Source organism: Salvelinus fontinalis, chromosome 10 (genome assembly GCF_029448725.1).
Source record: "Salvelinus fontinalis isolate EN_2023a chromosome 10, ASM2944872v1, whole genome shotgun sequence".
NCBI lineage: Eukaryota > Metazoa > Chordata > Actinopteri > Salmoniformes > Salmonidae > Salvelinus > Salvelinus fontinalis.
The window spans coordinates 8478147-8493901 of NC_074674.1; positions in this window are offsets into that span (position 1 = coordinate 8478147).

Consider the following 15755-nt stretch of genomic DNA (forward strand, 5'->3'; position numbering starts at 1 on the left):
GGTGTGCCAAGCTTGTAGCGTTATACCCAAGAATAGTCGAGGCTGTAATCACTGTCAAAGGTGCTTTAACATAGTACTGAGTAAAGGGTCTGAATACTTACAGTTGAAGTCGGAAGTTTACATACACCTTAGCCAAATACATTTAAATTCAGTTTTTCACAATTCCTGACATTTAATCCAAGAAAAATGTCTCTGTCTTAGGTCAGTTAGGATCACCACTTTATTTGAAGACTGAAATGTCAGAATAATAGTAGAGAGAATGATTTATATCAGCTTTTATTTCTTTCATCACATTCCCAGTGGGTCAGAAGACACTCAATTAGTATTTGGTAGCATTGCCTTTAAATTGTTTAACTTGGGTCAAACGTTTCGGGTAGCCTTCCACAATCTTCCCACAATAAGTTGGGTGAATTTTGTCCCATTCCATCTGACAGAGCTGGTGTAACTGAATCAGGTTTGTAAGCCTCCTTGCTCACACACATTTTTTCAATTCTGCCCACAAATTTTCTATAGGATTGAGGTCAGGGCTTTGTGATGGCCACTCCAATACCTTGACTTTGTTGTCCATAAGCCATTTTGCCACAACTTTTGGTGGTATGCTTGGGGTCAATGTCCATTTGGAAGACCCATTTGCGACCAAGCTTTAACTTCCTGACTGATGTCTTGAGATGTTGCTTCAATATATCCACATAATTTTCCTCCCTCATGATGCCATCTATTTTGTTAAGTGCACCAGTCCCTCCTGCAGCAAACCACTCCCACAACATGATGCTGCCACTCCCGTGCTTCCTGGTTGTGATGGTGTTCTTCAGCTTGCAAGCCTCCCCCTTTTTCCTCCAAACATAACGATGGTCATTATGGCCAAACAGTTCTATTTTTGTTTCATCAGACCAGAGGACATTTCTCCAAAAAGTACGATCTTTGTCCCCATGTGCAGTTGCAAATTATGGCGGTATTGGAGCAGTGGCTTCTTCTTTGCTGTGCTGCCTTTCAGGTTATGTCCATATAGGACTCGTTTTACTGTGGATACATATACTTTTGTACCTGTTTCCTCCAGCATCTTCACAAGGTCCTTTGCTGTTGTTCTGGGATTGATTTGCACTTTTCGCACCAAAGTACGTTCATCTCTAGGAGACAGAACGCGTCTCCTTCCTGAGCAGTATGACAACTACGTGGTCCCATGGTGTTTATACTTTCATGCTATTGTTTGTATAGATGAATGTGGTACCTTCCGGCATTTGGAAATTGCTCCCAAGGATGAACCAGACTTGTGGAGGTCTACAATTTTGTCAAGCAAATAGGCACTGAGTTTGAAGGTAGGCCTTGAAATACATCCACAGGTACACCTCCAATTGACTCAATTATGTCAATTAGCCTATCAGAAGCTTCTAAAACCATGATCAAACAAGCGGTTTAAAGGCACAGTCAACTTAGTGTATGTAAACTTCTGACCTACTGGAATTGTGATACAGTGAATTATAAGTGACATAATCTGTCTGTAAACAATCGTTGGAAAAATTACTTATGTCATGCAAAAAGTAGATTCCCTAACCGACTTGCCAAAACTATAGTTTGTTAACAAGAAATTTGTGGAGTGGTTGAAAAAACAAGTTTTAATGACTCCAACCTAAGTGTATGTAAGCTTCCGATTTTAACTGTACTTTAACTGTACCCATGTAAATGTGATATTTCAGTTGTTTTTTGTTTTTTTGCAAACACTCATCTAACAGGACTGGGTATAGACAGAAGGCTACATGTACAATCATTATAATAGTGTAGCATAAGGAGGACATCACCTAGCCACCTTATCCAGAGGTTTGGTCCTAATGGCTAAGATGTTGGACTTTCCAACACAGTGGTAAGGTTGGAGTCCCTGTTGGGACTACTTCCTGAATTTGCTGCAGTATCATGACATAGGTATAGCATATCACATCGTAAGGAAAAGGAGACAACTACATATGTATATGGCTCTGAAGGGAAATAAGATTTGTGACAAAGATGGTTTGCCGAGAAGAGGCAGTGAAATGTGTGTGGTAGTGAAATGGTTAAGGATGGGCATTCCACAACAGGCTTCAGGCCATGCAGCCAATCAGCTTGCAGGACAGGTCTTCTAGAGCCCTGATTGGCTGCTGGGCGGCCATTGTCCTGACGATGGGAATCTGGTCCTGTCTGTGTGGTCTGTATCCAGGCGCTGGGGAAGTATGCTGCTGGAGCAGTGACAGAGAGAAACACTGCACAACACTCTCTCTCTGTCTGTGAGTCTCTCTATAGCTCTCTCTCTCTCTCTGTCTGTGAGTCTCTCTATAGCTCTCTCTCTGTCTGTGAGTCTCTCTATAGCTCTCTCTCTCTGTCTGTGAGTCTCTCTATAGCTCTCTCTCTCTGTCTGTGAGTCTCTCTATAGCTCTCTCTCGCTCTCTCTCTCTCTGTCTGTGAGTCTCTATAGCTCTCTCTCTCTCTGTCTGTGAGTCTCTCTATAGCTCTCTCTGTCTGTGAGTCTCTCTATAGCTCCCTCTCTCTGTCTGGGAGTCTCTCTATAGCTCTCTCTCTCTGTCTGTGAGTCTCTCTATAGCTCTCTCTCTGTGAGTCTCTCTATAGCTTTCTCTCTCTCTCTCTCTGTCTGTGAGTCTCTCTATAGCTCTCTCTCTCTGTCTGTGAGTCTCTCTATAGCTCTCTCTCTGTCTGTGAGTCTCTCTATAGCTCTCTCTCTCTGTCTGTGAGTCTCTCTATAGCTCTCTCTCTGTCTGTGAGTCTCTCTATAGCTCTCTCTCTGTCTGTGAGTCTCTCTATAGCTCTCTCTCTCTGTCTGTGAGTCTCTCTATAGCACTCTCTCTCTCTCTGTGAGTCTCTCTATAGCTCTCTCTCTCTCTCTCTGTCTGTGAGTCTCTCTATTGCTCTCTCTCTGTCTGTGAGTCTCTCTATAGCTCTCTCTCTGTCTGTGAGTCTCTCTATAGCTCTCTCTCTCTGTCTGTGAGTCTCTCTATAAATCTCTCTGTCTGTGAGTCTCTCTATAGCTCTCTCTCTCTGTCTGTGAGTCTCTCTATAGCTCTCTCTCTCTCTCTCTGTCTGTGAGTCTCTCTATAGCTTTCTCTCTCTCTCTCTCTGTCTGTGAGTCTCTCTATAGCTCTCTCTCTCTGTCTGTGAGTCTCTCTATAGCTCTCTCTCTCTGTCTGTGAGTCTCTCTATAGTTCTCTCTCTGTCTGTGAGTCTCTCTATAGCTCTCTCTCTCTGTCTGTGAGTCTCTCTATAGCTCTCTCTCTGTCTGTGAGTCTCTCTATAGCTCTCTCTCTCTGTCTGTGAGTCTCTCTATAGCTCTCTCTCTCTCTCTCTCTCTCTGTGAGTCTCTCTATAGCTCTCTCTCTCTCTCTCTGTCTGTGAGTCTCTCTATAGCTCTCTCTCTGTCTGTGAGTCTCTCTATAGCTCTCTCTCTCTGTCTGTAGGTCTCTCTATAGCTCTCTCTCTGTCTGTGAGTCTCTCTATAGCTCTCTCTGTCTGTGAGTCTCTCTATAGCTCTCCCTCTCTCTCTGTCTGTGAGTCTCTCTATACCTCTCTCTCTCTCTCTGTCTGTGAGTCTCTCTATAGCTCTCTCTCTCTCTCTCTCTGTCTGTGAGTCTCTCTATAGCTCTCTCTCTCTCTGTCTGCGAGTCTCTCTATAGCTCTCTCTCTCTCTCTGTCTGTGAGTCTCTCTATAGCTCTCTCTCTCTCTCTGTGAGTCTCTCTATAGCTCTCTCTCTCTCTGTCTGTGAGTCTCTCTAAGCTCTCTCTCTCTGTATGTGAGTCTCTCTATAGCTCTCTCTGTCTGTGAGTCTCTCTATAGCTCTCTCTCTCTCTCTGTCTGTGAGTCTCTCTATAGCTCTCTCTCTCTGTCTGTCTCTCTCGCTCTCTGTCTGTGTCTCTCTCTCTCTCTCTCTCACACACACACACACACACACACACACACACACACACACACACACACACACACACACACACACACACACACACACACACAAAACAGTTTAGTTGGTCAGTTAGTGTTCACAAACCTCCAGGGTCCATAATCACAAACCAGGACCATGGGCTGTGTTGGCAAACAGGGAGAGTTGCCCTGGTCTGCCCCTGTCTCTGTGTGCATCCTCAAATGGCATCCCATTCCCAAAGGGTTCTGGTCAAAAGTAGTGCACTATATAGTGAATAAGGTGCCATATGGGAAGCAACCCGGTCTCCTCCAGCATTTCCTGCCCTCCAGCTCTGGGCTTCTCCCTCCCTGAGGTGAGTGCTTATGACGGTTCTCCCTCCTGCTCTCGAATGCTCTGCTCTCTCTCTCGCTCTCTGTGTTACGTTACTGCTGCTTCCAAGCACGAATGTAATTACACTAGTGGCCACAGGAGGGTGCTCATTGCTCAATGCTAAGGCCTACACGAACAAATCCTGTCACTGCTGCCATGCAACAGGTGCAAGATGTGGCTGTTTTTGACCCCCCAACTTCAAATCTAAGACTTATAAATGATTCTCTTGTTTTTTCAACCATGTACCCATGACGATTTCAGAGTTGACTATTTTATTCTGCTTTGTGTCACATCTCCAATTCAGTAAGAATGTGCTGCAGCATGTGACTCACAGGAGGTTGGTGGCACCTTAACTGGGGAGGATGGGCTCGTGGTAAGGGCTGGAGCTGAATCGGTGGAATGTTATCAAACACATGGTTTCCATGGTTTCTGTGTGTTTGATGCCGTTCCATTCGCTCCGTTCCGACCATTATTATGAGCCGTCCTCCCCTCAGCAGCCTCCTGTGCATTACTGTATCATAGCTTTGCTATCATACCGCACATCTCCCCCCCGTAATAATTTGGACAGTGAGGCAAACATTTGGTTCTATACTCCAACATGAATTTCACCCTTTATTTTGGGGTATTTTCATACATAACTCTGTTTTACTGTTTAGAAATATAAGCACTTTATGCATATATTTCCCACCATAATATATATATATATATATATATTTTTTTTTTTTTTTAAATCATAGGTATTTGGACAAATTCCTTTACAATGTAATGTCAAAATGTAGATTTCTGCCTAGACATACCCAAAAGCAATTATTTATCTTGAGAGGGCCATAAACAATACCTAGTAATAATTATACTGCCAGAAATATTAAAATGTAACCTTTCTGGTAAAAAAAAAAGAAGTTATAAATTGCTTAGATGTAGTCACTTCTGAGGATACAAATATGAAATATGTATTTCCTATTCAACAAAATTGGATTAATAAGTAGAGTAGTGGAGGTATACAATTTAGCAATTATATAGCACAATAGAGAAATCATGCACCAAGTAGCCTACACAAAACACATGAAATATACTTAACAAAAAAATAAAACGCAACACGCAACAATTTTACACAGTTACAGTTCATATAAGAAAATCTGTCAATGTAAATAAATTCATTAGGCCCTGATCTATGGACTTCACATGACTGGGCAGGGGCAGACCCATGGTTGGGCCTGGGCCCACCCAACCAATAAGAATATTTTTTTCCCCACAAAAGGCTTTATTACAGACAGAAATACTCCTCAGTTTCATCAGCTGTCCGCTTGGCTTGTCTTAGACGATTCCGCAGGTGAAGAAGCTGGATGTGGAGACTGGTGTGGTTACGTGGTGTGCAGTTGTGAGGGCGGTTGTACGTACTGCCAAATTCTCTAAAACGATGTTCGAGGCGGCTTATTGTAGAGAAATTAACATTAAATTATCTGGCAACAGCTCTGGTGAACATTCCTGCAGTCAGCGTGCCAATTGTACACTCCCTCAAAACATCTGTGGTATTGTGTTGTGTGACCTTTTATTGTCCCCAGCACAAGGTGCACCTGTGTAATGATCATGCTGTTTAATCTGCTTCTAGAAAGGAGAAATGCTCATTAACATGGATGTACACTAATTTGTGCACAGAATTAGAGAGAAATACATTTAGTGTGTCTGGGATCTTTTTATTTCAGCTCTCATGAAACCAACACTTTACTTGTTGGTTTATATTTTTGTTCCGTATATATTAAACATGCATGCCGCACACATAGCCTGGTTTGACCGGAATATCACCTGCAGACAGCAAGAGTGCACAGCTCTCAACTGCTTTTGTCATGGAGCAACTAACAGAAGAATGACATCGTTAGCCGGTAGGGTAGGAAAGACATTTCAATTTATGATATCTACCAGTAACATGCCAACTAAGTCAACCATGGGTATGCGAACCAGGTATTGAAAATGTTAGGTCCGAAGTGTTGGTTAGTAAGCTATTTGTGATGCGCAATTATCATCATGGGCTGTTTGTACTAGGGGCGTTGGCATGGGGCCCAACCAATCAGATTGTTGTGGTTTAAGCATTGTTGTGGACTTAGAATAGACACAAATTTGATGTTCTATTGAAAAAAAAAAAAGTATTGATTTTAAGAGTGCAAATTCAACAACAAAACATGTATAGAATTTTGTACACTTTTCTTTGGTGGGTGGGTTGTTTGGGAACTTTTTTGGCAAATTTGATTGTCGTTGGAGAGTACACACGATTTTGTGTGACTCAATAGGTAAAAATTCCTTGTGCATTTCAGGTAAAATAACAATCTAATGTTTATATCCCAGGACAAATTAGCTTGCTAGCAAACAAGCTAGCTAAATGTCCATGAATGTTTAATGTGTTTCGACCTGTCCCCAAATGAATATAGTTGGTTTAGGAGGTCATTTTGATAATTCAACCTGCATGTCCTGATCGAGTCTGGTGCAGATGGACAAAAATCAACATGGGTGCGAGCCAGGTGTAGTCCGCATGTTGGCTGCAGGCGGGCCAGCAGTTGCCCCAGCTCACCAGGGATTGCCCTGCCAATAAATATCAGCACAGATTAAACTTCACTCAACTTTCTAGAGCCTTGGTCACCAACCGGTTGTTCGCGATCGACTGGTTGATCTCCAAGGCATTCCTAGTCGATCGACTGGTTGATCTCCAAGGCATTCCTAGTCGATCGACTGGTTGATCTCCAAGGCATTCCTAGTCGATCGACTGGTTGATCTCCAAGGCATTCCTAGTCGATCGACTGGTTGATCTCCAAGGCATTCCTAGTCGATCGACTGGTTGATCTCCAAGGCATTCCTAGTCGATCGACTGGTTGATCTCCAAGGCATTCCTAGTCGATCGACTGGTTGATCTCCAAGGCATTCCTAGTCGATCGACTGGTTGATCTCCAAGGCATTCCTAGTCGATCGACTGGTTGATCTCCAAGGCATTCCTAGTCGATCGACTGGTTGATCTCCAAGGCATTCCTAGTCGATCGACTGGTTGATCTCCAAGGCATTCCTAGTCGATCGACTGGTTGATCTCCAAGGCATTCCTAGTCGATCGACTGGTTGATCTCCAAGGCATTCCTAGTCGATCGACTGGTTGATCTCCAAGGCATTCCTAGTCGATCGACTGGTTGATCTCCAAGGCATTCCTAGTCGATCGACTGGTTGATCTCCAAGGCATTCCTAGTCGATCGACTGGTTGATCTCCAAGGCATTCCTAGTCAATCGCCAAATATTTCTGTAAAAAACCCAACAATAAAACCTTGTGTTCCTATTTTTTATTTTGATGTAAGTGCACCCGATTCAGCTGTAGCCGGACCCTCAGTCACATTTAATGTGTCTGAAAGTCCAAACTATGCCTTCCGGGCGGGCCCGGAGAGCAAATCAAGTGCACTATAGGCCACTGCTGGCCAATCGGATGGCTCATATTACTGTGTCTGCAGGAAGGTACCAGGCATAAAAGAAAGCTACAGCAAAGTTGATACTGTGAGATTTCAAAACATTTAAAACCATGACTAGATAGACTGTCAGCGAATACAGCAAAAAGCTGCTGTTTTTATGAGAGTTCTTACTCAGCACTGTCAACACTTTTATAAACCATAAAATGCACGTTCTTCCTATTTCCACTCAGCGCTACAACAAGCAGTGCAGAAGTAATTAATGAGTAAAGTGTATCTATAGGCTTGAGTTGTTATTATTAGCAGCTTGGGTCTATTTAATATCAAGGAATATTTCCCTTTCTCTGTTCATGGGAGTAACAACGTGAATTTGTGCATGAGGCAGAAATAATGCGGTGTGACTCGAGTTTCGCCATCAGCTGAAAGACGGTGTCCCTTCTTGGTCAGTGTCAGTTGAGGAAAGGGAGAGAGGAGGGATGTTGAGAGGTGGACCCTCAGTCTGCTGCTCTCTCCCTCCGCTGAGACTGACCATCAGATGCAGGCACCATCAGCCCAGTAAAATAAAAATAAAAGTCAATTATTTAAATGTATGCTCACAAGTAATACAACGATGGATCTATCACCAGTATGTTCATATAGCCTACCGCAAACTTTTAAATATATATTTATTTTTAAAATGGGTCAAGCAAATTTGCAGTGATAATGTATTGGGACTATAGCTAACTACACAAACCTCATTGCTACAGTACTGTTTTTAATTGGTTAATGTTGCATAGGCTTACATTCTTTTGACTCAAAAAGTGATCTTGACTCAGATAACAGAACTCTAGAACAGTGGCCATGCTGTTAACACTATCGACATTTCCCTTTAATGTGGCAATTGTGATCGAATCAACGCAATATTATCCACTTCAATGCAACATAACGAAACAAAAACTATGCAAGAGATTTTGTTGTAGGCAGAACACATCGAACTAGGATTCTATTGCATTGACACGCATGACTCAGCCTGTACTCTACAGACCTGTGCAGCATAAACAATCAGAGCTGGAGTAGGTCTATATGCAAATACACCATTGCCATATATGGATCTGTGCCATTCACTTTGAACTGGACTGTGTATACAACATGTGCGGTTGTGAGTAGATGCGCTTGTTTTGAGATCAACGCGAGAGCTGCATGTATCCATGTGTGTACATTTCGTTCATATCCTTTGCTAGTTAGTGAGTTATTAGCTCAGTTACAGATCATTTGTTGTCAGCAATAGGTGAGTGATTGCTTCCGACAAGAGTGCACATTTCTAGACATCTTTGAAAAACAAGTTAGTGTAACAGTATAACTTTAAACCGTCCCCTCGCCCCGACACGGGCGCGAACCAGGGACCCTCTGCACACATCAACAACAGTCACCCACGAAGCATCGTTACCCATCGCTCCACAAAAGCCGCGGCCCTTGCAGAGCAAGGGGAAACACTACATCTAGGTTTCAGAGCAAGTGACGTAACTGATTGAAACGCTACTAACGCGTACCCGCTAACTAGCTAGCCATTTCACATCTGTTACACTCACCCCCCTTTCAACCTCCTCCTTTTCCGCAGCAACCAGTGATCCGGGTCAACAGCATCAATGTAACAGTATAACTTTAAACCGTCCCCTCGCCCCGACACGGGCGCGAACCAGGGACCCTCTGCACACATCAACAACGGTCGCCCACGAAGCATCATTACCCATCGCTCCACAAAGGCCACGGCCCTTGCAGAGCAAGGGGCAACACTACATCTAGGTTTCAGAGCAAGTGACGTAACTTATTGAAACGCTACTAGCGCGTACCCGCTAACTAGCTAGCCATTTCACATCCGTTACATTAGGTAGAGCTTTTTTATTGTCTTAAAGGGGCAGTGTTGTATTTTGAGACAGGTTTGAATAAGCTTAGTAGCCAGTGAGTAGCATAATTTGACTGATTCTGTTGTAAAGTTTTTTGTTGTTGCACCAAACACTTTTAGTCATCTTGTCTGATGGACAAGTGGATAAAGTGGTTTTAATGTCAAGCCCTGCATGTTTTTTTTCAAAAGTCTCATGGAATGTAGGCCTACATTCCATGAACACCACACATTGGCTGCTACTGTAGGCTGAATGATAGAACAGCTATTTCCATGTTAAAATGTTATGGGATGCATTTGCGCCATTGTTTTTGATGGTAGGGCTTCATTATGATCTATTAGCCACAGTAGCCTACTTGGCCTCATAAAAACTTCTTCTTAATAGGGGGCGCTGTTTTCACTTTGGGAAAAAATCGTGCCCAAATTAAACGGCCTCGTACTCTGTTCTAGATCATACAATATGCATATTATTACTATTGGATAGAAAACACTCTGAAGTTTCTAAAACTGTTGGAATTATATCTGTGAGTAAAACAGAACTCATTTGGCAGCAAACTTCCAGACAGGAAGTGAAAATTCTGAAAATGGGGCTCTGTATCAGGGCCTGCCTATTCAACTGGCTTATATTTATGGATCTGTATGCACCTCATACGCCTTCCACTAGATGTCAACAGGCAGTATAAGGTTGAATGGGGTGTCTAGCTTGATGTGAGGCCGAATGAGAGCTTTTGGAGTGACAGGTCCGCTCTTTTGTCAGTTTTCAACTGCGCACAGGGGAACTCCACATGGTCTTCTGAAATGTGTTACGTATGCTCCGGCTCTGATATTATTGGATACATATGAGAAAAACATCATAAAGTAGGATTTTTCAACCGAGTTTGACCAGTTTATTCAACGTTTATTGGGACTTTTGGAATTTTTCGTTCCAGGCGCAACGATTTCTTGGACATGTGCCCACCACATGGCTAGCCAAAGTTGCTAATTCAACAGAAGAAATGGACATTCTAAAACCAAAACAACGATTTATTCTGGAACTAGGACTCCTTGCACAACATTCTGATGGAAGATCATCAAAAGTAAGAGAATATTTATGATGTTATTTCGTATTTTTGTGTTTTATGTTGGCTCCAACAAGGCGGAGAATTGTAGGGCGCTGTCTCACAATATTGCATGCAGTACTAAAGTTATTTAAAAAAATCTAACACAGCGGTTGCATTAAGAACCAGTGTATCTTTCATTTCCTGTACAACATGTATTTTTTAGTAAAGTTTATGATGAGTTCTTTGGTTAGATTAGGTGACTGTCCAAAATATCTCCGGACAATTTGGTGCATTGTGGCTACGTATTCACAATGTAAAACCACGATTTGTAGCTCTAAATATGCACATTTTCGAACAAAACATAAATGTATTGTATAACATGATGTTATAAGACTGTCATCTGATGAAGTTGTCCAAAGGTTAGTGATTCATTTTATCTCTATTTCTGGGTTTTGTGAAAGGTATGTTGGCGGTGAATAAATGGCGTTGTGTGTTTGGCTATTGTGGTGAGCTAATATAAATATATATTGTGTTTTCGCTGTAAAACATTTTAAAAATCGGAAATGAATGCTGGATTCACAAGATGTTTATCTTTCATTTGCTGTATTGGACTTGTGATTTCATGAAATTATATGATATCCCTGTCGCGTTAGGCTAGGCTATGCTAGTCAGCTTTTTTGATGAGGAGGATCCTGGATCCGGGAGGGAGACTCGTTAGAGGTTAAAACTGTACCGAAAAGTGGGTACTGCCTCAGTGTTCACAGTAAACGTGAGGTGGAATATGCACAGAATTTTAACATTCAAGTTTTGTGCTCTGCAGACCTGAAATTTTCTCAGTGCCTAAATTCTTTTTAGGGAACATTGGTTGTCTGTCTGTTCTGGAGCGTCACCTTTTTTATTATACCTTTATTTAACCAGGTAGGCAAGTTGAGAACAAGTTCTCATTTACAACTGCGACCTGGCCAAGATAAAGCACAGCAGTTGACACATACAACAACACAGAGTTACACATGAAATAAACAAGCATACAGTCAATAATACAGTAGAAAAACAAGTCTCTATACAATGTGTGCAAATGAGGGGAGGTAAGGCAATGAATAGGCCATGGTGGCAAAGTAAATACAAAATAGCAATTAAACACTGGAATGGTAGATGAATGTGAAAAGTAGAAATACTGGGGTGCAAAGGAGAAAGACAAATAAATACAGTAGGGGATGAGGTAGTTGTTTGGGCTATTTACAGATGGGCTATGTGCAGGTGCAGTTCATCTGTGAGCTGCTCTGACAGCTGGTGCTTCAAGCTAGTGAGGGAGATAAGTGCCTCCAGTTTCAGTGATTTTTGTAGTTCCTTCCAGTCATTGGCAGCAGAGAACTGGAAGGAGAGGTGGCCAAAGGAGGAATTGGCTTTGGGGGTGACCAGTGAGATGTACCTGCTGGAGCGCGTGCTATGGGTGGGTGCTGCTATGGTGACCAGCGAGCTGATTTAAGGCGGGGCTTTACCTAGCAGGGTCTTGTAGATGACCTGGAGCCAGTGGGTTTGGCGACGAGTATGAAGCGAGGGCCAGCCAACTAGAGCGTACAGGTCGCAGTGGTGGGTAGTATATGGGGATTGGTGACAAAACGGATGACACTGTGATAGACTACTCAACAAATTGGATGCAGAGTGTTGGAGGCTATTTTGTAAATGACATCGCCGAAGTCGAGGATCGGTAGGATGGTCAGTTTTACGAGGGCATGTTTAGCAGCATGAGTGAGGGATGCTTTGTTGCGAAATAGGAAGACGATTCTAGATTTCATTTTGGATTGGAGATGTTTAATGTGAGTCTGGGAGGAGAGTTCACAGTCTAACCAGACACCTAGGTATTTGTAGTTGTCCACATATTCTAAGTCAGAACCGTCCAGAGTAGTGATGCTGGACGGGCAGGCAGGTAAGGGCAGCGATCGGTTGAAGAGCATGCATTTAGTTTTACTTGTATTTAATAGCAGTTGGAGGCCATGGAAGGAGAGTTGTATGGCATTGAAGCTCGTCTGGAGGGTAGTTAACACAGTGTCCAAAGAAGGGCCAGAAGTATACAGAATGGTGAGCGACATCATTGATGTATACAGAGAAGAGAGTCAGCCCAAGAATTGAACCCTGTGGCACCCCCATAGAGACTGCCAGAGGCCCGGACAACAGGCCCTCCGATTTGACACACTGAACTCTATCAGAGAAGTAGTTGGTGAACCAGGCTAGGCAGTCATTTGTTAGACCAAGACTGTTGAGTCTGCCGATAAGGATGTGGTGATTGACAGAGTCGAAAGCCTTAACCAGGTCGATGAATACGGCTGCACAGTATTGTTTCTTATTGATGGCGGTTATGATATCGTTTAGGACCTTGAGCGTGGCTGAGGTGCACCCATGACCAGCTCTGAAACCAGACTGCATAGCGGAGAAGGTACGGTGGGATTCGAAATGGTCGGTAATCTGTTTGTTAACTTGGCTCTCGAAGACCTTAGAAATGCAGGGTAGGATAGATATAGGTCTGTAACAGTTTGGGTCTAGAGTATCTCCCCTTTGAAGAGGGGGACGACCTCAGCTGCTTTCCAATATTTGGGTATCTCGGCACGAAAGAGAGGTTGAACAGGCTAGTAATAGGGGTTGCAACAATTTCGGCAGATCATTTTAGAAAGAAAGGGTCCAGATTGTCTAGCCCGGCTGATTTGTAGGGGTCCAGATTTTGCAGCTCTTTCAGAACATCAGCTGACTGGATATGGGAGAAGGAGAAATGGGGGAGGCTTGGGCGACTTGCTGTGGGGGGTGCAGGGCTGTTGACCAGGGTAGGGGTAGCCAGGTGGAAAGCATGGCCAGCCGAAAAATGCTTATTGAAATTCTCAATTATAGTGGATTTATCGGTGGTGACAGTGTTTCCTAGCCTCAGAGCAGTGGGCAGCTGGGAGGAGGTGCTCTTATTCCCCATGGACTTTACAGTGTCCCAGAACTTTTTGGAGTTTGTGTTACAGGATGCAAATTTCTACTTGAAAAAGCTAGCCTTTGCATATTGGTTCCTAACTTCCCTGAAAAGTTGCTTATCGCGGGGGCTGTTCGATGCTAATGCAGAACACCACAGGATGTTTTTGTGCTGGTCAAGGGCAGTCAGGTCTGGAGAGAACCAAGGGCTATATCTGTTCCTGGTTCTACATTTCTTGAATGGGGCATGCTTATTTAAGATGGTGAGTAAGGCATTTTTAAAGAATAACCAGGCATCCTCTACTGACGGGATGAGGTCAATATCCTTCCAGGATACACGGGCCAGGTCGATGAGAAAGGCCTGCTCACTGAAGTGTTTCAGGGAGCGTTTGACAGTGATGAGGGGTGGTCGTTTGACCGCAGACCCATTACGGATGCAGGCAATGAGGCAGTGATCGCTGAGATCTTGGTTGAAAACAGCAGAGGTGTATTTGGAGGGGGGGGCATAGGGGGGGACAGCTTGATGATAAGGCATAGGGGAGACAGCTTGATGATAAGGCCTAGGGAGGGACAGCTTGATGATAAGGCATAGGCCTCGGGAGGGACAGCTTGATAATAAGGCATAGGCATAGGGGAGACAGCTTGATGATAAGGCATAAGGGGGGACAGCTTGATGATAAGGCATAGGGGGGACAGCTTGATGATAAGGCATAGGCCTCGGGAGGGACAGCTTGATAATAAGGCATAGGCATAGGGGGGACAGCTTGATGATAAGGCATAGGGGGGACAGCTTGATGATAAGGCATAGGCCTAGGGAGGGACAGCTTGATGATAAGGCCTAGGGAGGGACAGCTTGATGATAAGGCATAGGCCTGGGGGGGACAGCTTGATGATAAGGCATAGGCCTAGGGAGGGACAGCTTGATAAGGCATAGGCCTGGGGGGGACAGCTTGATGATAAGGCATTTGAGGGGACAGCTTGATGATAAGGCATATGGAGAGACAGCTTGATGATCAGGCATAGGCCTAGGGAGGGACAGCTTGATGATAAGGCATAGGCCTAGGGGGGGACAGCTTGATGATAAGGTAGAGAGGGGGGTAGCTTGATAAGGCATAGGCCTAGGGAGGGACAGCTTGAAGATAAGGTAGAGAGGGGGATAGCTTGATAAGGCATAGGCCTAGGGAGGGACAGCTTGATGATAAGGCAAAGGCCTAGGGGGACAACAACTTTAAGCATGTTACTGGAACCTGTTTGCAATCGACTGCTTTTTGTCACTTATGTTCAAATATTTCCCCTGAGGACAGGGAACATGGTTCTGAATCGGTTCAGTGATATCATTAACACTGCAAACAATCATAGAAACAGTGCTATAAGTGTTCTTCTAGAGATGTTTATATAGGTGTGTAGGTAGTGGCAAGTACGTGAACCCGTTGGAATTATCTGGATTTCTGTATAAAATTGGTCAGATCTTCATCTAAGTCACAAAACACAGTCTGCTTAAACTAATAACACACAAATTATTGTATTTTTGTCTATATTGAATACATAATTTAAACATTCACAGTGAAGGTTGGAAAAAGTGTCAACCCCTAGGCTAATGACTTCTCCAAAAGCTAATTGGAATCAGGAGTCAGCTGACCTGGAATACAATCATTGAGACGAGATTGGAGATGTTGGTTAGAGCTGCCCTGCCCTAAAAAAAAAATACTCACAAAATTTGAATTTGCTATTCACAAGAAGTATTACCTGATGTGAATCATGCCTCGAACAAAAGAGATCTCAGAAGACGCAATATTAAGAATTGTTGACTTGTATAAAGCTGGAAAGGGTTACAAAAGTATCTCTAAAAAGCCTTGATGTCCATCAGTCCGCGGTAAGACAAATTGTCTATAAATGGAGAAAGTTCAACACTGTTGCTACTTTCCCTAGGAGTGGCCGTCCTGCAAAGATGACTGCAAGAGCACAGCGCAGAATGCTCAATGAGGTTAAGAAGAATCCTAGAGTGTCAGCTAAAGACTTACAGAAATCTCTGGAACATGCTAACATCTCAGTTGACGAGTCTACGATACATAAAACACTAAACAAGAATGATGTTCATGGGAGGACACCAAGGAAGAAGCCACTGCTGTCCAAAAAAAACACGTCTGAAGTTCGCAAAAGAGCATCTGGATGTTCCACAGAGCTACTGGCA